The 23235-nt window shown below is 49.2% G+C and overlaps 1 long non-coding RNA gene across 2 annotated transcripts; it reads left to right on the forward strand.

Annotated features, from left to right (window-relative positions):
- The first annotated feature begins 512 nt into the window (after window positions 1-512).
- On the forward strand, window positions 513-22356 carry LOC139826424 (uncharacterized). Of its 2 annotated transcripts, none has more exons than XR_011736469.1 (3): window positions 513-1270; window positions 3815-3959; window positions 22016-22356. It is a non-coding gene; the product is annotated as an uncharacterized lncRNA (long non-coding RNA). The 2 variants fall into 2 exon arrangements; XR_011736470.1 differs by lacking the exon at window positions 22016-22356 and adding an exon at window positions 14936-15728.
- The last annotated feature ends 879 nt before the right edge of the window (window positions 22357-23235 follow it).

A 23235-nucleotide genomic window follows, 5' to 3' on the forward strand; every position in this document is an offset into this window, starting at 1 on the left:
TTCTGGCCGTGCAAACAGCTCTGGTTGGTGCACGAGCCGCTCTGGTGGTGCACAAACAGCTCTGGTTGGTGCACAAACGGCTCTGGTTGGTGCACAAACGGCTCTGGCTGTGCACGAGCACCTCTGGCCGTGCAAACAGCTCTGGTTGGTACACGAGCTGCTCTGGTTGGTGCACAAACAGCTCTGGTGGTGCACAAATGGCTCTGGCTGTGCACAAACAGCTCTGGTTGGTGCACGAACTGCTGTGGCCGTGCACAAACAGCTCTGGGGGTGCACAAATCAATGTTATGGTGCACACACCCTGCTGGGAGTGCACAAGCTGTTCTGGGGGTGCACAAATCAATGTTATGGTGTACAAACCATTTTGGGGGTGCACAAATGATTGTGAAGGTGCATAAACCTTTCTGGGAGTGCACGCGCTGCTCTGGTGATGCACAAATCATTGTTACGGTGCACGAACCCTTCTGGGGGTGCACAAACTGTGCACAAACAGTTCTGGGGGTGCACAGACTGCTCTGATGGTGCACGAACCGTTCTGGCAGCGCACAAACTGTGCTCATAGTGCACAAACTGTTCAGGGGGTGCCCAAACCTCCTTTCTCAGGAGCCCCCGAAGCCACCAGCACCCCCATTTCTCACTGGGAATAATGGTTCAGCGAGAGCACTCGCCTGCTCATCACGCTTCTAGCGGAGCTCCTGGAAGTCAAGCCGAGTCTTCTCCTGCTCCCAGCGGATTCTGAACAGAACGTCCAGTTTGGACACGTTCACAGGTCCGGGCACGTGCTGTGAGCACATCCAGCATGGATGGCGCTGCGTGGGACGTGGATCTGCAGAGCTGCGACGGGCTCCGCGGGTGTGGGTCGTCCAGACGGGACAGGCACGCTGGGATGCTTTAGTGCCTCAGGAGGCTTAGGGGGACATTTAAGGGACAGCGTACACAGACAATATGGCTTACTTTTTCTACCATATTGGCTTCAGTTGGTCCTCAATGGCTGCCTCGATGGCCAGAGCGCCGAGTTCAGTGAGGCTCTGAGGGCAGATCCGTTCCTGAACAGACCCCGCGACCGCCGCTGTGCCCTGGCTGCGTGTTTCATCGCACTCCCCCACGTAGATGTTCCTTCCGACGCCTTTCAGATGAAGAGGAGAGGAGAAGCAGCGGGAGCAGCGTGTCCCGTGAGGGCACACAAAGTCGCAGATGATGGCGCAAAGTGCCCCAGTCCCCCGGTGGGACGGTGACAGCCACAGCCCCACCACCATGGCGGATCTCACAGGTCAGTACCTGGCGGGGAGGCCTGAGGCTGCCCGGGCTGTCCCTGCTGCACGGAGCTGTGGCCCCAAGGGCAGGGCACGGGGACAGACCCCTCCACCAGCTCCCACTGTGTCACCGGGGGCTGGCTCCCGGTCCCACAGCCCCACAGCCCACCATGGGGACAGGGACGTGTCCCTGGCTGCCTGCTGGGCAGTGTGAGCCCTGGGTGCCGTCCCTCGAAGGGACATGGGTGGCTTTCTGAGGGTGGGAGGTGGCAAAGCCCCCAGAAGCATGGTGGTGGTGGCATGGTGGTGTCCCCAGCCAGGGGACAGTTTTGGTGGCGAGGGCTCCTCATTCAGTGTACCCAGAGCTGAGCGAACACAGCCATTTCCCTCTATTATTGAAGTTTTCCTATCTGAGAGTTATTATTCCCTTGGCACCAGCAGTGGTCTTAGCGCTATACATGGTACAAAGAAAAGCCCGGGCTGGTGCCAAATTGCTTATTGTTTAAAATGCAGATGATTTTTTCTCCTCAAAGTGAATCAATACAGAGAAAACCAGAGGCAAAACCAAATAATATGAGCCCTCAGAGGAGAGACAAGGCTTTATTTAGTTATTTAACCCAGTAATGCACCCAGGATCTCCAGATACCACTGAAGAAATAAAGCCTTGGTAGATATTAGGCTGGGGAGAGCAGGGCCCGGCGCGTCCCGGTTTGAATGCTCATTCTTGGTGACACGCAAGACTTCACACATAGTGACACAAGCAAAGCCGGGCTCTCTAGCAAGACTTTGTCTTTCTAGACTACGCTAGGTTGGCAAACTGAAAATCAATGCAGAAGCTACGGTTAATAATGGGCTTTGGGCTTTTGTTTTTAGATTGAATAGGAAGAGGAAGAACACAACTGCCGTACTGGCCTCAGTATTATTATTTTGTGGTTCTAATCCACTGTATTTTATGCTGTCCCCATATGTTCAGTTTTGAGTGTGCCACGGAATTTGGTGTGGACGCTTCACGGGTGCAGATGTTGGGGCTGCTGACAGTTGGGTCTTTACCACCTCGGAAGACACGTGAAGCGATTTGGAGCGATGTGCTGCGAGCTGAAGTGCTCTGTTAACAGGCTAAGCGGGGCTACAGCTCCAAGCATCGCACTAAAATTCGCGTCTTGACGTTCCTGAGTGTGTCCATTAGCTATATGTCTCCAAATAAATTCTTTCACCCTGTCTGTAGGCTTCAATAGCGGGATAGCAAAGCACTAAACTGCGTTCTGTTCCGCTTTGGGGATGATTGTGCCCTTTTTCATTCCTCTAAAGATCCCTCAAAATGTGGATTTATAAACCCATGAAGGAGTTGAGCGTGCACATGTTGGGTAGATACTCTTTATGGATTTGCAGATAAACTCTTTGGGAATTTTATCAGTATTTTGAAAGCGCTGTGTTGCTACTCTAACTGGTGCCATGGAAGAACCCATGTGGAAACTGCTAATTCTGGCCAGCACGGTACAGCGCCATGGACGAGCCCAGGGGCCAGGTGCCAAACGATGGTGACAAAACGAGCGGCCGCATGGCGCTTTGCTCAGGGACTGCAGGGACCAGGCATAAGAATGGCGCGTGGTGCAGTAATTAATGCCCGCGTCCAAAACGTGCGCTGAAGGAGCTTGCAGTGGCGCTGGTGCTGTCGTGTCCCACACCGCAGCTGTGCTGGTGGGATGTCCGTGGGAAGCTGCTTCTCCTGGGGCGTCCATGGCCACGCTCAGCGCAGGGCGCCCAGCACCGTCCCCGTCTGGCCCCGGCAGGATTCTCCCTCCCCGCAGGGAGCGGGGAGAAGGGTCCGGGCTCTGCTGCACAAGCAGATGCAAAGAGCTGTTGGGGCCAGGATAGTAATCAAGACAGAGGTCTTTTCTGAGCTTCTCTTCTGGTGAGTCATTTTCAAAGGAACGAAGCTGAAACCACAGCGTTATTGCCAATGACTCCTTCCATGGGTGTTGCCTTTCTTTGCTTGGAAATGCTTGAAGCAATGTGTAGTGAGTTTTAAAACTGGGTATTTTTGGCCCCGAACCAAGAACGTATCTGTGTTCCACCCTGAGATAACACCTTGCAGTTGTCTCCCCGTTCACTTATTTGCTATTAAAGACTGAAGATGGGCACAGGACTGGAGGCCCAACACATGCATAAGGTGTTCTGCTTTATTCATGGTGGTGGTTCGGATACTGAGTGCTAAAGCGCCAGAATAGAAAAGCAAGTCAATAGTTTTCATGGGGTCAAAGGCTCCTGAGTTTCTCCAGAATAGTCTAAGGCCAAGATGCACAAGCGGTGCTCCGTGCACGACCTCCCCACTCGTGTCTGTGCCGATGGCCCCTGCGAGCACCACGGAGCCAGCAGGAGGAAATCTAGAGACCCTTCACCAAAACCGAGAAGCGTTTGATGCAGAGATGGTAGCGGGATGTATTTTTAGGCTATATAACACGTGCCTATGGGAAAGTTACTATTGGTCTTTTTTTTTGGGAGAAAGTCAGGATTTGGGTTGGGTGAATTATAAATTGTTATTTCTCTTGTTTCACTTGCAGCTGCTTCAACACCCGAGGGTGTTCTCTGCCCTCAGAGCCGGGGAGTGGAGCCACGGCTTGGGGAGCTGGTGGAGCAGTGGGGGCCCTGATGTGTCCCCTCGGCCACCTGGGACCACACCATCCACACCCACCGGTGACACAGCAGGTAGGGACCCACTCGGCACCAGACTGCGGTGGGCGTTCTTAAAGGCTTCTAGAGCTGCCCAATGGTACCAGTGGGCATCCTCACTTAGATTAGACTCCCTTTATCAATAAACGTGGGTTTAGAGGCTAAATCTGTAGGTGTTTGTTTAGTCTAAGTAGTGTGGTTTAGTACACATACGTCCAGTACAGTCAACAAAGGAACCAAATTAATATAACTTCGCTAATTTCGGTACGCTTTAGCTAAGAATAACTTTTGTCTATTGCCTCAAAAAGATTCGTGTTCAGATTTCCGTGGAAAGATAACATAGGGGGAAGAAAAATGTTCTGCTGTACTTCTGTGAATTCCTGTTAAAATTGGGTTTACTTTCTTTTTCCCTAGTGGGAGGGTATGTTTGACTTCAATTAAAACGAAATGTCGTCATTTTAGGACGTGCGGCGTGGTTTTAATGGGATGGGATCCTTCGGTCTGTTAGGAGGAGACGGCAGGTTTGGAAAGGGCTGCAGGGCTGGGGCTTGGTGGCTCTGGGCGCTCGTGGCCCCTGGCAATGCCGTGTGCTGGAACACCCCCAGCCCAGCACAGCACCCCCAGCACAGAACCCCCAGCACGGCACCCCCAGCATGGCACCCCCAGCACCCTCAGCACGGCACCCCCAGCATGGCACCCCCAGCACGGCACCCCCAGCACAGCACCCCCAGCACCCCCAGCACAGCACCCCCAGCACCCCCAGCACGGCACCCCCAGCACCCTCAGCATGGCACCTCCAGCACGGCACCCCCAGCACCCCCAGCACAGCACCCCCAGCACGGCACCCCCAGCACCCTCAGCATGGCACCCCCAGCACGGCACCCCCAGCACAGCACCCCCAGCACAGCACCCCCAGCAGTCGCTGACTATGAGACTGTACTATACATCCTGCAAGTGCGGAAAGTCCCCATGAGTGAATTTTAACATACAACTGCATCCAAAGCCCCATCCTATGTGCGACTTTGTAGCTCTAAAGAGGTTTTCCGTGTATTTTATTGGCTCGCCATTTAGGTTTGTGGTGGAAAAACGTTGTTTTGAGTCAAACTGCACTGAAGTTAGTTCTGTGCGTTTCCTTCAGTCGAGTGAATGGGCATATGTAGGTGGTTATGGAAATCCACAGGTCGCGATGACAGATTGGCTAAGAATACAAAGTGTGCGATATAGCGATTTCTTATAAAGATTTCAGCAGAGATCTTTAATATTTCCTAAAGAACCAGCATCTGGAAAAAATGTTTTTCCTCTAGAAACATTTTTAGTTGTTTTTTTTTTCCATGAAATGATAGGGAAATGTTGTTTGGAGCTGTATCATAGCTGATTTACGTAGTAAAAAGCCATATCCGTATGGATATCAGAACTACCAGCTCAAACGCAACTCCATGGTCGTTTTTGAAGATGAGTGTTGTTTGCCAAGTAGAAGACGACGTTTTGAGCTGGGGAATAGCACCAGGACATCACTTTGCAGAAAGAGATGTGTTTGAGAAGTTCTCTTCAAGTTCGATATTAAAGTCCAGCCCAGGGTTGGGCGGCTGCTGAGCTTTGCTCAGACCGTCCCCACGTTTGCCGTGCTCCGATGTCTGTGCTACTCGTTCAACGCCAATGGTTTACTGTGCCAGCTCTCATCCCCTTAAAGCTTCTGAGCATCTAAGATGCGATGGTTTTCATTTCTCTGGCTTTATTCTCATTAGCGGTTTGGTCTGTATTTTGGCGTCGAGCTCATCGTTTTATCCGCGCGAAGGTAGGACGAAGCGTGCAAACTCTATATTGCTGTTGTTTCAAACATCTTTTTCGTGTAAATGATGACATTTGAATAGAGACTTAAGATTTGGAAAGCTTATAGTTGATTCTGGCAGAAAGTGAATCAGATATTAAGGACATTTCTCTAGGAGCGACTGGGAACGTTACTGTTATTGACACCCAAGGGCACAGGTCATGGGCTGGCTTGGGACAAGGGCCACGAGTCACCAGGAGCATAGCGGCTGAACCAAAAATGGAAGAAGAAAATGTATCCGCTTGAAGATTTTACGTTCTTCTTTTCCCCAGAATTTACTCAAACAAGAATAGCTTATTTACGTGGCTTGTGGAAATCGGACACGCTTGTTCTTCACTTGCAAAAACAGGCAAGGCCTTTTGAAGGGATGCTCTTCGTGAGCGGAGCCGGGCGCGCAGCTGCTGTGTGACTGAGTGATTCGAAACCTTAGGGACGGCCGATTCATTGGAGGTGATCTGTTTACTCAAGGCCAAGCATCATCCAAATACCTGCCTAGCTTTGCTTTTCCTTAATGAGCAGTAAACCGTCGCATAGTTTGGAGCAGGTCTGCGGGACTTTTCCAATGCGGTTTTGCCCAGGTCGGACCATGGCAACCAGGATTGTTTCAGTCTGATATTCCTCTTTATACACGAGTGTCCGCCCTCAGTTTCTACACAGAAATATCTATGGCCAAGGGAAAAGTTCACAACATTTTATGCAGCTGCTTAAACAATGCCAGGGTAGATGGCATTTCTTGGCCTGTATATCATGGGAGGAACAGTTGTAGGGAGTTCCTGAGATTTCATAGTCTGGTCACCCAAATGGTGTTGTTTAACATACTGAGTGTTCTTTGAAGTTTCTGCACTGCTGGTGGAAAATCATTCTTGTTATATCTGATTTTAGTTCTTGCACCCAGGTGCATGGAAGCTCATGCGAGATCCTCGGGTTTGGGGACTGTGCGCTGACATACGTTGCTCGTCCTTATAACCTAATTAAGAGGCGATGTGAAAATTTAGCATGGGAATAAGAATAGAGAAGGGATGAAGAAAATAATTGGAGGAATACATGGTGGTTGGATTAGTTATTTTCACAATTAGCTCCTTGAATTAGCTACTTGACAAGCAATACAGAGGAAAGAATAAAGGGCTATCTCTGACAAGGACAGTTGTTAGGGAAGCTGCTACTCTAAGTGTATTATGATTTAAATATAAAGAGCTTCAGGTTTCAGTTAAATGGATTGTAATTCTTCTTATTTTTCTAATGCTAGATTTGTTTCATTTCCATATTAAACCCCTTTTATTAAACCACGCAGTGTATGCTGGAAATGTCAACCTTTGTTTCAAGCGCAATGGGGTTTGCTGGGGACAGCTGAGGGCATAATCGGACCATTAGTGTTTGGTCAACATTCCATTCATTGTATGGGATGCATATGGGGAAGGAAACGCTACTAGAATTCATTTCATGGCAAACTAGGTTCAGTGGTTTGGGGGGACCCAATTCCGGTTTAAACTCAAGTTGGAAGTCGGTCTTCATTCATCCGCTCAGGAGGTGTAAAAGTGACATTGGATACATGTAACCATGTATTTATGGAGATACACATATGTACATGTTATATATATATTGAGATATAGATATATTTACACGCAGGTTATATATATGTATTTATATCAATATCTATAACCAGTCAAGATTAGTACCACATGTGAAATTGCAGATTTCCAGATAAACCCTGTCCAATGGTGTAATAACGAATATCACATAAACAAGCACCAACTTGATTTTGCCTTCAAAAGCTTGAGGATTGTTACAAGAGCGATCATTGCAGTGTTCTGCTGGTGCTGGAAGCTGGAACCCACTGCATAAAATATGCATCCTTTCCAGTTCACATCAGGAATTTAGGAGATCGGGGACAGTGAATCAAATAGTTATCTGCACCATGTGTTCCTTCCTCATAAATGGATTTTCCCTAGGAATTGTAGAACGTAGTTGAAAGCAACGGGAGGACTTTGGGAGGTCATTACAGTGGTGAGTGGTTTGTCGTGAGACCGACACTGGAAATCAAAGATTGCTATAGAACAAAATTAAGTAACTTCTCACAGAAATGTCAAAGAAAACCTGTTAAAAGAAAAGCCATTGCAGTGATTAAGAGTTTAAAGTGAGCTTTAGATGAGCAGTGTGAACATGAGTGTGTTTCCTACTACAGAAAGCTGTAGTGAATTCTGCGTTTCAGAGAGTTTGGCCAGTGAAAGCAGTGAACAGAGGCCGAAAAAGGACTCTGTCCGTCACCTTTGTCCATGTGTTCTGAAGAGGTTGTCATAGAGCTGAGTATTAAATGTGTATGTAAAGCAGCGATAGACGTTAGAAGAGGAGGATTTTTCATTCTAGTGCCGTTACTTAAAAAACTTCATGTAAAGAGCAAATAAAATCCTCAGGGAGTCTTTCCATGGATGGCAGAGCATTTGGGGAAGAGCCTCTGGAGCCCACACCCCAGCTCCCGGGAAATACACCCAGGACTGTTCTCTGGATCCTTAATTACAACTCTCGCCAGTGCCATCAAGGAAGACGAGCATGGGCCGCGGGATGTCCCCGTGTCCCCGTGTCACCAGCGCGGAGCTGCAGCCGCCGCTGACCGCGCACCAGCAGCAGAGCCGTCGGAGCTGCGGGTCGCACCGAGCCCACCATAAATCACAGGGCTGATCCTCTCGACTGTTCGGGATCCAGGGAAACCATCTGGCCGGCATTCACACTTTTGGCTAATGAGTCCTTTGGAAGCTCTCCCGCGATTGTGTCATGTGGATGAGTATGCGAGGCGGCAGGATGATATTCTCGCTCTGCAGCCTCGCTCCACACAGTCCTCTGTTTAAGTTTCACGTCCACCCAGGAGCTTAGCGCCGTCACATTCCATGTGCTCACCCTTGGTTACCGGTGCCGCCGTCCCTTGTGGCAGAACAGTGACTCTGTGGGGTTTTGATGAGTTTTCTATCTCTTTTGATGAGTTTTCTCTCTCTTTGTGTCATGTCCACTGTCACTGCAAAGATGGCCCCAAATCCTCGGGGATCCATCAGACAACGTGCTGCTTTTCACATCCTACATCCTACATCCATCCTTCCCAAAACGTCTCCTCTGCTCTTTCGAACCCTTTGCTCTCCCAGTTGCCTTTTGCTTTGAGTCCCTTTCTTTCAAATGCCTTCTTTTCAGGATTAGATTTGGGGGGACATCTAGGAATCCTTGCGGTATGAAACCAGATGCTTCCTTCCATGTATTTTGCTGGGAGGATGGCACTGAAGGCAGCGCTCTCCGCAGATGTTTGCACCGCTGCGGTGCTTCCCGTGCTGCCCTAACAAAGCGCTCGCTTTGCTCATGCACAGGGACAAGAAAACACTTAAATATACGCTCAGAAGTAGAGACATGAGAGGTTTGTCCCTGTGGTTTTAAGCACGCACGTGTGTGTGTAAGGGTATATTTTTAAATCCCAGTTAAGCATGTGCCTCGTGCTTAAATGTTGTGTTGAATCAGGATGGGAACACACACGTGGTTGAAATTAAACATATTTAGTGCTCTTTTGGAGGCAAAACCTAAATCGTTATTTTTAGCCCGTGCCTCAGGAACTGTGCCCTCTTTCCTTCCTATGACTTCAGTACTGTAAGAACCTCCTCTCTATCTCCGTGTGGATTGCAGGCATAGTCTCTTTGGTAGCAGCAGCTTGAGTGGGACCTAAAGGGAAACTCAAGCTCATGCTCCTTGATTCGTAACAAGAAGCTCCGTGCATCGCCCCGTCCTGGCTCCGGAGCACCCCAAAAAGCTCAGCCTAACTGTGGGGCAGCGCAGAACATCTGCTGGGCCACCCTACCCGGTGCAGGTGTAAAAAGTCAAGAGAGAGATACCAAAATATCCCAAATGAGCAGAGCGATGCCATTGCGCAGCAGTGCTGAGGCCCCGGCCGTGTCAGGGGAAGCTCAGATCAATTTTAATCTGTGTAAAGCAGCATAAAGAGAAAAGTTTGTGCTTCATTTAGTGATTTTCCAAACAAGGGGTTTTGTTGGTGTGTTTCACAGTTTTTACATGGATAGCAATACCGTCCTGTTACAGTAATAAGACTGTGCATTTCTCTAGTGAATGATTTAATACATCAAAACCAGGTTGATTTCTCCTTCATTGTCAGTCTTCAAGTTTGACCTTGTGTGTGAGCGCTATAGACCCTGCTCCGAGCCTGGGACGCACCGTGACATGCGGTGAAGGTGAAATTCGTGTTGAAGTCAGTGTGACAACGACCAGCGCCTTGTTGCCCCTATGTTACATGAGATGAGGCATCATTTATGTTGCTGTATTTTTTTATAAACCCTTTAAGAAAAACCATTTGCTTTTCTGGGCTGCAGAAGCACAAACCACACAAGACCCGTACACGAAAATGATCGGATTTCCCAGACCGTGGTGAAGTTGAAGGCTGTAAAACTTACTGACGGTTTCCTGCAAGGGGGTTTGGCTTTTGAAGCCTGACACATCTTCATGCAGGAATGAAGGACTATTTAAGGTCTATATGAAGGTCTATTTAAGGGCTCGCTGAAGCCCCGGTGAAGTGTTGCAGATAGAATTTGACGTTCCTCACCAATGGTGCCTACCATTGGAGTCAGGCCGCCCGGCTTCGGCTGTGCTTTCAAATTATTTGCTTTGCTATAGAATAAACCCCAGCCAGAGTGGTATTTGTGCCAATATTTCCTTTCCTCGCGGATAATCCATTGTGTGGGATGAAGTCTCTATTTCTGCAACTGTTCTAAGGATTAGAAATGCAGTCAGCGCCGGGTCTTAAAAGGAGCTCTTAAAAGAAGCGATAGGACACAAACGGGCTGCGAACACAACCCAAGGCAACCCGATCGCTCACAAAACTCCATTCCCGAAATCATGGGCCCAAACGGCAGGCCGGTGCCACCGGGGCTTCCCTTAGGCCTGGCTTTAGAGCTTGTGCGGGTCAGCCTTGCTCAGCCCAGGCCGTAGACTGAGTCTCCCTGCAAACAACACCTCATTTTCTTCTGAGCCTTCATTGCTCTGCTGCTGTGTCTCGTTTTGCTTCATATAAAACCACTTTTTCCCGAGATCCTCTGTGATTTATGCACATTAATTTAGGCATAATAAAAACCGTAATACACCTGACACGAAAAAAATTCAGATAGATATTTGAGGCGTACGTATACAGGTGTATATAAATTCATTCACTTTTCACATAAGATATCTTGTAATTAACGGGCAGATTATTTACATTCTAGACAAATTTGTCTTAATCTTTGCTTGTTCCCAACCATTTAAAATACGTTGTGCTTGGGTATCTCAACAGCTCTGCTTTCAGTGGCTTGTTCCTGGGTTTAACTCCTAAATCACTTGGGCGCTTTTGCAGAACTCGTTCACCGAAAATTAATCTTGAATAAAATCCACGTTTTATAAAAAAGCCTTTTTGAAGCTGTTTCCAAGTGTCTTTAATGTTCTGCTTTATATAAAACGTAATAACGAAACGTCGTATTTAAAAGCAAATATTCCTGCGTGCTATCATCTATTCATTCAATTATTCAGTGGAGTTTTGAACAATCAAACCTAAAAAAGGAAGGCGTGAATAGAATGATGTGGCAAACGCGGCAGTGTCTCTGTGGCCTTCATTATCATTGTCAAGAAGGAAATTTACATAAATGGAGAATTATGGGGTTTGTTTTGTTTTTTACCGTTCCGAGATGACTATTTTATCTGTGCCGTGTAATCTTGGAAACAAAAGTAATTGAAAGCATCAGGATACTATCAGAGTGAATATAGTGTATCGTACAAAAATGCGCATTTTGTACCTTTTCTATTGTTCTAAAAGGAAACACATTGTCCACGTAGTTGGTTCTTTTGCTGTTAGTGAACGCCAGGAGTATGAACAACGGCGAGGAAAGGCTGGTGCTGCGCCGTCTCCTGACCTCTCGCTCTGTGTGTGTGTGTTCACAGATGATGAATATTGACAACACTGTAATTAATCGGGAGGTTCCGTTGAGCTGATGTCCCCCCAAGCCATAGGGACCATAGGGTGTGATTGCGGGAGGAGTTGTTGAGTCAAGCTGGGGAAGAGCTCGGCCGCTTGTACCGTCTGCACTCCCACCGAGGAGAGGAGCGAGAAGGTCCAGGACATTCGGCTGGATTTGTGTCGCCTTGTTGCACTCTGTGTCTTCTGGCAGAAGACAGAGGAAGGAATTCAAGGCTTGAAGCGTTTATAGCTGCGGGATTCCTAAGGAAGGTTGGGATTTATTATTTTGCGTAGCAAAAATACGGGTAATAGCGCTGAACTGATGGAATGGTAGGATCTGAAAGGCTCATCCCAGAACCCAACAACCAAACCCGAGCCACGTTCCCATGGAGATTTCTGGATTTTTAATAGTGCCAGCGTAGAGAAATGAGAGAAGGAAGCAGCAGCCTTTGCTCCCTCCAGCTTTTCTGTAATAAATGGAGTTAGAAGGGAATGCAGGATGCTCATGGCAGCTGGGAAGGGCAGTAAGGGAATGATTGATGCGCGAACCCTTAACACACAGAGTCTGGAAACTGTTGAGCGGGGAACAGATCTCAGAATTATGTTGTGCTTCTGGCAGACGCTTTTTGGTCGGTATCGTTCCAGAAACCATTGTTTGTGTTCTCTAGAATAACCTGCTCCCATCTCAGTCCACATCATCGCCCCGATTTAGTGCTCCCCAACCGGTGAAGGCGTAGACGTCTCTACCCAGGTGAGAACGCGAGCGGCTCTCATTTGGAGCCAGCCCCGTTGCTGTTTCCAACCTCCTGTGTGGGCACAGGCCCTCATTCTGCACCTCCTTGCCAAGAAACAGTCAGTCTAGTACCTTCTGCTTTATATTTACAAAAATATTTGTTCGTCCGCTCTCAAAGCTGCTGCTGAAGCTCCGAGGTGTCGCATCGAGCAGGCAAATCGATCGCGTGGAGAATGTACACGGTTGCTTATAGACTGTTTCAAATGCGATTTATCAACCTGCCGTCGTTCAACAAGTGCTCAGGAGTAATGGATAAGAGCGAGATCTTCAGTTCGACACCGTGAGGTCTCTGTTGAGAGGGGAGCCATGGCAGGATGGGGCTGAATTCCCTGGCTCTGTTGTTATTTTAGTTCACAAGATAGAAGGGCAGCTGGTTTCTATTCCACTGTGCAATCACTGCACAGACCCAGGAACAGCTTCACTTTCATCTGCAGGAGTTTGGAAAGGAAACGGCAATACAAGGAGCAGCAAACCCGTAGCGGCGCGAGTGTTCCAGCATCCAGCCTCTGTTGGGCTTGGATCCCGATGCCTCTGGACCCAGCTCTCTGCATTTAGGCCGTCTGCACTTTGGAGGTGTATACGTGTCTCACTGTAGTGCAAACACCGATGTTTGGCCACCGTGCACCCACAGATCTCCGTGCACCATGAAGATGTCCTGAAACCCGCAGCTCCCAGCCCCGTCACGGTGTTCAACAGCTCCAAAAGCCTCAGGTGAATGGGAGAAGGGCTGAGAGGTGACGTTGTACCTGCACGGCTTTCACATGAGCTACAGGCGAGTTTCCTGAGGTTGAAAATAAGACAGTGAAAGCAAATACTTGCCCTTCTCTCTGTTCCTATTAATTTCCCCGCTGTGACGCCAAATGAAACAATCCTGAAATCGTCCAGCGCGAGGAGTTGGGACCGAGGAGCCGCGGGAAACCCAAAAGACATCAACGCCATCAAGCCCAAGCGTGTTACTGCTATATATGCTGCATTTTCTTATTTAACTTTTAAACTAAACTACCTGACATCACCCCTTTAACAAGGCGAACTTGCAGTGATAATGCGGGGCTAGGAGTTTTTAAATAAGGGTTCTCCCATTCTGTTTAAAAACGCAGATTAAGGAATTTTTGGAGGTGCTTTAAGAGCTCTGCATGGATCCCTAATGTGGTGTGGACTCTTAAAAAAGAGCAGTCCTGTTTAAGGCTGAAACCTCTTCTAATTTTTGCAAGAAATAGGGTCATGATATGTTTGGTAGGATGAGGATGTGGGGTTTTGGTGTAAGCCGTCCTTCCTGAAAACTACAATATCCTTCGCTGTTCTGCCATAACTCCATCAAAAACATTCTCTGATCTGCTTCCCTACACCTCCCCATCCTTTGTGCAAATACGGTTTATGGATTGTACATTTGATGTTGAATATTTGGGCCTGCAGCATAAAATAGGGTCAAAAAGCATCCGTGTAATTTACCTGAAGTTGTCACCTTCATTAGGAAGCTGTGTCATTAACAAATAACCCTGCTGTAGGTTGGGTTTTGGCCAGGTCACTGCAGCCTGTGTATTGTCCCCGCTGCAACGCTATTGCACTGCTTAATATGCACTAAATGGAAATAAATATCTTAACATTGGTTTAGGAGGAGTAATGGAAATGCGTGAAGTTATCCCTAAAATACGATAACCTCCTGTTCCCCAGCAGGAACTCCAGGGCCTTGTTCAGATACATTGATTGTGTTGTCTGCAAAACTAGAGAGAGAGCTTAAAAGATTGAAAAGAAATGAGGGATTAGGAAAAAAAAAGCACTAGAGGGAGGAAGCACAAAGCAAAACTGCATCTGGCTAGCGTAAATGCACAGGTTCTTGCATATTACATGTTCTCATTGTTATCCTTACTATTGAGTCGCAAGTGAAATAGTTTAACTAAAGCAGTGATGCCCCGCTGGGTGGTTTCCAGGACCATTGAACCTCATGGCACTTGTTTAACACCTCGTCCTCGCCCGTGGCTCCACCAGCGAGGCTTTGGCTGCAGTGGGGACGTGACCGGGGGTGCTCCGAGCATCATCGTCCCCATCGCCTTCCTGCAGCAAAGACATTGATAGGTTGTGCCTTTACAGGTCTAGTCGGAAGAGAAGGATGAAACAGCTGATGTTCCTGGGCTTTAGCAAGCGCTAAGATGCCTCCAACTGGCAACTGAAAGCGCCCGAGGCTGGCTCCTGCTCGCAGGCGTCCCGGTGTGAGCACCCGGAACCGACACTGAGCCGCCGCGCGCCTCTCACTGTGCAGCCGGTGACAGAGCCGTTGGGCTCAGGGCGACGGGAGCGTCGGGCCGAGCTGGCACCACCCGCTGTGCCCCCAGACCGGGGCACAAAGTCCGGCCATAAACACGCTGAGTGCTCACTCTGTGCTTTACACATTAAGCAGTCATCCTTACCATTATTGTTCTGGTTTTTAGGAGACTAGCAAAATTACCAGCCCCATGATCTCCCCGGTTGCACCCGTTGAAGTTGTGCCGGAGCTTTGGCTTGCCTGCAAACTGGAGCTCAAACAAGAGCTGCCCCGGTTCACACTGCGCTGGGAGCGCTCTGGATTTACACCAGAGACAAGCCGTGCTTTCCACTCCAAGCTTATTATTGTCAAGCGGGTTCTCCCCTAAGTGGAAGCAAGAAGCAATCTTGCTTTTCATTTCATCGCCAGGAAGCATCAGAAACGCAAAGGGTCAGCGGAGGAAGAGGAGAATAAGGAGAAAAGCAGGCTGTCTGAAGTAAAGATGTGTTTTGTGCATGAATAACTCCCTAACAATCTGCTGAAGGAGTGATTTTGTATCAGCCTGAAACCCCAAACCAGCATCATTTTTATTTGCCAAGCACCTGTGAAAGAATGCAGCTGCAAGACCATGGGAAAACAATGGGAACTGTGACAGTTCATTAATATAAACCAGCGACTAGATTTATTTGGAAAAGTCATTGATACAGAATTACACTGGAGGACACAGTGGCATTCCTGAGGTATGCCAGCGAGCAGCTAACTAAGATTATAGATGTGTGTACATCATTGGAACTCCAATGGTTGTTTGGTAACGGTTACGATTTATTGTGTATGTCAGACAGCGAAACAAATGTATAAGGAGGAGTGATTGCTTCAGCGTTTCCTTGTTTCTTTGTTTTTTATTCGTTACCCGTTTTCATGTGTTTTTTGACGGGGTTTTTTGTCGCTCGCTCTGGCTGTATTTTCTGGTGAAGCAAGAGTTTGGAAAGTGCAGGCGATATTTCAAGCGGTGATCTGCACAGATGGGAGTGAGGGAACATCTTCCCGCGAAACCCGTTCTCGGATACCCTGTGATCCAAGCGGCTCCGTGTCTGCGCTAGGCGGGGCGCCCTGACCCCGGCGGGAAGGCGCTGGGGTGGCGCTGGGGACGCGGGGACGGTCCGGGACCGGCAGACGTGTCCTCCCGAGGGGTCGGTGAGTGGTGCGGACGCGGGTGCGCGGTCGGTGCTGCCCCGTGAGTTGGTCCATGGAAGAACGTTGTGCAGGTCCGAGCTGCCGAGGTGTTTGGCCGCTCCCGGTGTTCCGCCCTTAGAAAGTTCGGTGCTTTTAATGAGTTTGAGGTCCATCTCCGGCGTGCGGAGTGATGAAGAGGCTCTGTCACTGTGAGCAGCAGTTACAAATGACAGGGCGGGCAGTGCTGTTCTGGGTAAGCCCAAACCAGTTTGCTTTGCGTGGATCAGCAGCTACTGAAGAGGTACGGGACCGCAGGCATTAGGCTGTTGCAGATTTTCGTGGGGTTGAGGGTGCGATGTCAGGAGAGACGTTTGCTGCCCACTCTGCAAACAGCAAAACGTGACGGCAGAATAAGGGGTAAAATGACAATCGGGTTTCGGATATGAATAGTTTTGGGGAAATCTCTGTGATCAGGTCAGTTCAAAGAAGCTGAACATGACCAGTCTGACTTGCTCAATCTCCTCCCTTTTCCTTTCTTTCCTTCTCTGCTCCCCTATCTCTCCCTCTCTTCTTTTTAAAACCGAATTTTCCCATTTCCAGATGCAACTGCAATATAAAGTAGAAATAAACCAAGGCAGTTAAATTGTTGAAGCCCATAATCTCTCCACATAACCCCTAAGAAAAAGGGTGCATCATCCAACTCTGTGTAGCGGTTATGGGTCCCTATTGCTGCACTATCTGTAAATACAAGAGTAGCTCAGCTTATGAAATTTTGAAGCACAGGAGGCGCAAAGGAAGCCTGGCGGTGTCTGTGGAGCCGCTGGGAAGCTGGTGGCAGCGTCCTGGTGCCGCAGAAAGCCGTCTGCCAGTGTAATATACCTGCGAAATGGTTGGTTGGTGGGAGGGTGAGTGATGCTGCACTCACAAATGTCTTCTCGGCGCACAGGAAACGTGGAGTGATTCTGTTCGTTATTTGCCGGCAGTAAAACGAGCGGCGGGTACGTGCGTAGGGCGGTGGGAAAGGGAGGAAATGTTTGCGTGAGCTCTGTTACAGACTGGTTGTACAGGATCGCTTTTGGACATGTGGAGCTAGCACCTTCATTTTCGGCTTTTCCCCTCCTTCCCTCTGCCCAGAATCTCCCTGGACTCACAAGAGCTGTGGGGGCTGTGCGGACACTCACCTTCCATCCGGTGTTTCACTCGGATAGCCGCTGTACCTTTGTGTCGCTAAACCCTAAATTTCGGTGGCTTTCTTTTCCTCCTCTCCTGAAATGGCTTTGCAATGCTTATCCTTAAGTAATAGTCAGTAAAGGCAAATTATCTTCAATCAAGCAAGGTTTATTTAATTTAGAAAATAGCAAATAGAGAGAAAATCAAACTAAATGAAATGAAAACAGAATAATTCATATCTAATCTAAGGTCTTGCTCGACCGAATGCTTCTCGTAGTTCTGCTCTTCTTGTTGTGCTTATTACAAGACAGGGGCCGTTTGTCCCAAACCGGCCACCTCTCCAGGCCCAGCGTTGCCCAAGTCTGAAGGGCACGGGGCTGCTCACCCTTTATTCACCCTTTCATTATCTTATCCTGCCTTTTGTATTAACATGCAATCCACCGCTGGACCCCGTATTAATGAAGCTTCTTACAGCATCCTGCTAGAAAGCTTTCCAACTTCCTTCCGATTAACACGCGGTGCTTCAGAGGAGCCCTCGGAGTGGGGAGGTGTCTGGCAACTGCACAGAACCTTTTTTCAGGCAACTTCACCTAAGATGTCCTTGTTAAATTAACGACTCCTCAAATGCTGATTACCCCCTCCGGTTGGTTTCTTCATTGTCTTCCAGGCAGAGCGCTTGCTTTCCTATATTTTGTTTAGGTTACAGCTGAAAAGTATCATCTTGCTTTAACGCTTCCAATTGATGTCAGACGAGCTGGATTGAGATTGTCGTGTGTAAACCAGTGACTCTTCCGGAGATGCATAACTGGGCACAGAAGAAGTGTAGGGGTGGCGCAGTGGGTGAGGACGGAGTCCTGCTGGAGGCTGCTGTGACGAAGGGGAGCCGGCAGCACGCAGGACTTTGCGTTTACACGCAGGGCAACCCAGAATGGATAATTATTTCTGCTTCTCAGTCTTCATGCCCTGAATTTAAAGTGGTAGAACGGATCTGGTTTTTAGTGGTCAGACGTTATCAGTAACCCAGGTAAGACTCTGGGGAGCTGTAACCATCTCCAAGTACGTTGGAATAAACGTGGAGCCTTAGGGGACACATCGGTAAAGCTTCACCATGTGTGCAAGCACTTGTATCTTCCAGGAGGGGGGAGGAAACTTGCCACCAAAACTAGAAATGAAAAACATGAGGAAGACTTTGATGATTCCCTCCCTTCTTGAAAAGCCCCGTCCAAGCTCCACAGTAAAGAAGGATTGCTGGAGAAAGTGGACTGGGAGCTCGAGCATAAAGCGAGCGGTGGGAGAGCTGGTTTCCTCCCGCGCCAGGAGTGCTGGCACGCTCTGGTTCCGCAGGAAGGGAGGACGTCTCCATCGTGCCGCCCAGCCGCTGTCCGCGCTCCGCAGAGCCTGCCGGTGCGGAGAGCAGCGAACGGAGGAAAGTCCTCCCCGCCACGGCGCACGGGAGCTCGGCGGTCCTGAGCGCTCCCAGGCCTGGAAGTGCTTGTGCATCTACCGCATAACGACCTTTTAGAGCACAGTATCCCGCGTAAACGCTTGCTTTTGTGCCGCGATTCCATCTGCAAGTTATACACAGCGTCTGTTTCTGCCCTTGGCGCCTGGAGGTGCCCGCGGGTGCCGAGGAGGACACCTCGAATTCATCCTGGGACCGGGGCTGTTGTGGGTGCTGTGCCGCGTGAGCCCCTTGGGGCAGTGAGTCCCAGCGCCAGCAGGTTTGATGGCATAACTTGCACTGAAGCCGCTGCATCGCCACGTACCTGTCCGTCTGTCTGAGCAGCCGTCGGAACAGCGCAGCAGGACTGCGGCCACACCGAGAACACGAGGACCACGCAGCGGTGCGCTGGGATAAATCCAGTTCTAGTCCTCACAGAGGGATCCTCATTAAGCCCTCCACAGTACATGGAGCTCGTTAAGAAGCCGCATTCCTCGCCACTAAGGTGTGGACCTGCCCCAGGGCCTCCGGGCCAACTGCGCCGGTGCGAGGAATGTGGAGCAAACACCTCCTGCGTGGGACCCGTGGGCGTGCGGGTGTCCTGGGGCTGCCTCTTTCCCCAGTCCAGCTCTGCCTTCCAGGCACTGGAGCTGCCGAGAGCTGCAGCCGTGGAGTCGCTTCTGCCTCTGCATTCTTGGCTGCGGCTTCTGCTGGAGCTTCGCTTGCCACCGTGCTGGCTTCTTACACTGGTCCCTGTCAAAACGCTTCCCTCCTTTGCGCCGAGAAAGCCTGTCAGTGTGAAATGAGCTGGTTTTGTTGCTGCTTGTGTAATACTGCAGGTATTTGCGTGCGGTGAGGGGGTCTTGAAGAACCATGCGGTCTCTGCAGCGGCAAGACTCGCTTGGAGAGTCGTGGAGCAGAGGGGGAGACCCTGCGGTGGTGGAGATCACTGGCTTGCCTTGCATCCAGTATAGATTTCATCTGACTTAAGATGCACAACTCATACGCCTCCCTCAGTGAACCAAATATTAGATAAATAAATTACAACAAGATATTCCTGTAGGATTATTCTGCATCCAGTTCTAGGATTATTACCGAGAAGTAATAATTAGTGCAATGGCATCATCATACTAATTTGTTTTGTTCTTAATTTCTACACAAAGAAGCTGAGCCTTGGTCCTAGAGGAGAGCTGTGCTTGGGGTGCTTAACAACAAGCTCTGGCGCAGAGCACCAAGCCTTGAGAGCTGCTCTCGGGCAGCAAACAGAGTACCAGCGCAATAGAGGTGTTACACACATATACAGTGATCTGAAGAGTTAACATCTATTGCAAGTATTGTATAAGAACAAGAAGGGCATTCATATCTGACCAGGAAGGCTGTTTCTGGAGGTGCGAGGCAGGTTGGATCCAGTAAGCCCCCAAATGTATCTTAGTGACAGTAATAAATCACCAGCACCTCTCAACAGGCAGGTGTCCACACAGACCCGGGGAAGAGCTCGGAATGATTCCTTTGCCAGTTAAACGCTAACAATAAGAGCCTTTCAAGGTTAGCAACACGATTTGTGAGAACGAGCAAACTATTGGGAAGGCTTCGCTCCGCCGTCTAAGTGAATAAGCCTTGGTACCAGCAGGTCAGATCTTGCTTTTGGTGAATCAGTAGTTATTTTGCAAGGGGAGGATTAGGTCTGTACTTGCTGTTTGAAAATAAACAAAACGATATATTAAATTAGACTTCCACTGCTGCAGAATGTTGTGGGAAAGTAAAACCGATACCGTTAAATTACAGAGAAAGGAGGAGAGTCCAAAATTTCCAAAACGTTCTCTTTTTCTTTTTTAACGACTGTCATTATATTTTGATGTGTTTAATAATACAGCAGAGGTTAAATGAAACATGAAAAAGGGATGTACATTAAAATTGAGATAACTCTTCCTTCAGTGAAGTGGAACCCAGCAGATGTAGCTGCACACTGTAATTGCTGCCTGTTTCCTGTCACTCTGATTAAGTTGCATTGTCCCTGCTCCAAGTGTAGGAATCAGCGGCTTCCCATAGGGCACAGCATGGGACAACTGGCTCCGGCACTCAAATGACTCTGCGCACCTCCTGCTTGTCCTGGTAATGGTATAGGCACACAATATACATTGATGACTTATAAAACCAATAGGCTGTGCAGTGCGGGAGAGGCGCAGTGTCTTCCGTCTCCGCGGCGCTCCAGCCCAGGGCCGAGGTTTCTCGGTCGGGTTCAACTCCCCGGTTCTGGAGGCCAAATAACCCCGCGCCGGCTGCGCCGCCTTCGCTGGCTTTCTCGGGAGTTATTATGCACCTTCTAGCGTTGCTCTTTTACTCCTTTCAAAATATAACATTGTTCATTCTGTTCACAGTTATTCATGTTTTCCTTTCTGTAATAAATCCCTGCTTACAGGATTAAACTGCTAATGGTAAAATCCAGTACCTATCTGGGGAACGCGAGGCCAGATTCCCAGCTGCTATAAATTGCAGTAGATCCACTGAAGCCAGCGGGGTTATTCTGATTTACAACAGCTGTTGGACTTGCCTGAGAGGTCCATAAAGTGATAGTTTGTTTTTATTCCATTCAGAAAGAATGCGATGTGCCTCATTCAGCAGAGCATTGCCCTGCTTTTGTCCCACGGTGGTTCTGCTGCTCCCCGTGCCTTTACATCAGCGCGAAGCTCCGGTAGCGCCGAGGTGCGGCCGGGCTGCTGCTCAGCGTTAGTGACTGCGTTTTACAAGTGGCCTCCAGTTACTGGCTGCTGAATTGCATACGTGGTGGCCGGGTTGTGTATCTACATTCAACCGTGCTTTGGCACGGGGGTAAAGTCAGGTTCTGCTCCCAGAGCCCCGGCAAACGAGGGCGGCGCGGTACCCGCTCTGCAGGCAGCTCCCCGTGGGAGCCACAACCCGCTTCAGATGTTGAGGTTCATCGGGAGGAGATTCGGAGCTTCAGGCGACCCAGCAAAGGTGGCGGGGAAGCAGCAGTGGTGCATCAGAGCGGCCGTGCACCCGGGCGTAGCTCACTGGTGCTGAGCAGCTCCAGCGCTCGCACACCGAGCCGCCCCAGTCTCCACCGCCTTCGCCGTTAGCAGCAGCTGAGCGGCAGGGCTGCGGATTAGGGGTTGGGATTTAGGCATCCAGCCCGTTCAGAGTCCCTTTTTGGCTCTTTAATCCCCAGTTGGATCTGGGACCTTGCTTTCTAAAAATGGAAATTAATATTAGAAGTCATTCCTTAACACATGTTTATTTTCCAATTTATAGAATGTACCTATTACATTCTCCAGACACATGTGCTTGATTATAATGATTATCATATGTATTTCTAAGGCACTCATCACCATAATATCAAATGTCATTATAGAAATTATGAAAGAGCATCAGCATTTCTTCCAAGGAAGAAGCCAGTTTCCTCTTTTCCCACCGCATTAGTGAAATCACACAGATTAAACTGACTTTATGCCACTTTTGTTCCAGCGCAAGACAAAACAAGCGAGTCCCCAGTGAGATGTGCAATGCGCACCTGAAGCCAAGCGCTGCGGAGCCGGGGGGGCCGGGAGGCAGAGCCACAGAGCCGCTGGCCCCCTGCCCTGCCGGCCTGGCTCCAACACAAGGAGAATTAGCAGCAACTTCTGAGGCAAAACCCGACTTAAAGACCTGGCGTGGGTCAGCAAGAAAGGAAGATGCCGCGGTGTTTTCTTACTTGGTGCTGGTGGGACCCGTGTGTGTTCTCCAGCGCTAGCTCTCTTTGTCCTTAATGAATAAAAAAGGCATTTGTTCTTTCTGAACGGCATCGCCTGCCCAAACCTCAAGGCTTGCAGCCCTGCTTCCTGCAGCGTGTAGGGGTTTAAGGTCTTGGCTTTGGGCACAGCTGAGCAGAAGAGCCCCTTGAGCCCCAGGCTTGGGTGCCGTGTCTGTGTGACGCGGGGGCGAAGCAGCAGGGAGGCTGCGTGTGGGTTGCTGACTTGGACTAAAACCTTGGTTTTAATTTCTTCGTGCCGTTTATGTGATTATTTTTGTGCTTCGTATGCTCAAAAATCCCAGGAAAAAAGAAGAAAATCTTTTTTTCATTTTTGCTTTGCAAGTCACTTTGTAAAGAACCACTTTGGTGTCTTTAGAGGGCTTTAAACCCACCTGTTTCCTCTGTAAAGCGCAGAGGAGGAAACAGGCGTGAGCGGCCAGCGCGGCACAGACCTTCGCATTCAGGAACGTGAAGTGAAACTAAATATATTGGCCCCACATCTGGGACAAGTTTTTCAAGGAGGGTTTTTGCTCTCAAAGCGAAAAGATCTGTTCCATTCGTAGAAAGGTTGAAGGAAGGCAGAGAAGCCCCCACACAGCCAGCCCAGGGCAGCAGCGACGGCAGCAGGACGGAGAAAGGGGACCGAACCCAGGAGGCTGAGCTGGCGGCTCCGCATCGCCGCCTGCTCCCTCCCATCGCGGCGGGCACGTGTGGACACTCGAACGCCTCTAAGGTCACTTGGATAATGGAAAACTGCTCAGGATGATATCTAGCTCAGGCAGGGGCTCTTCTAAGGATTTAAACAACATCTATCTTCATTATTTTACACCCTTGTGTCTGTATGATTGATTCATGCTAAATTTTGTCTAATTGCTCAGAAGGTCTTAAGGACTGACATTTGGAGAGAGCCAAATGGGATGTCTGAGCTCCCCCTGCTGCTCTGCCACCGGCTCTC

The sequence above is a fragment of the Patagioenas fasciata genome, chromosome Z, assembly GCF_037038585.1.
Source record: "Patagioenas fasciata isolate bPatFas1 chromosome Z, bPatFas1.hap1, whole genome shotgun sequence".
Classification (NCBI taxonomy): Eukaryota; Metazoa; Chordata; class Aves; order Columbiformes; family Columbidae; genus Patagioenas; species Patagioenas fasciata.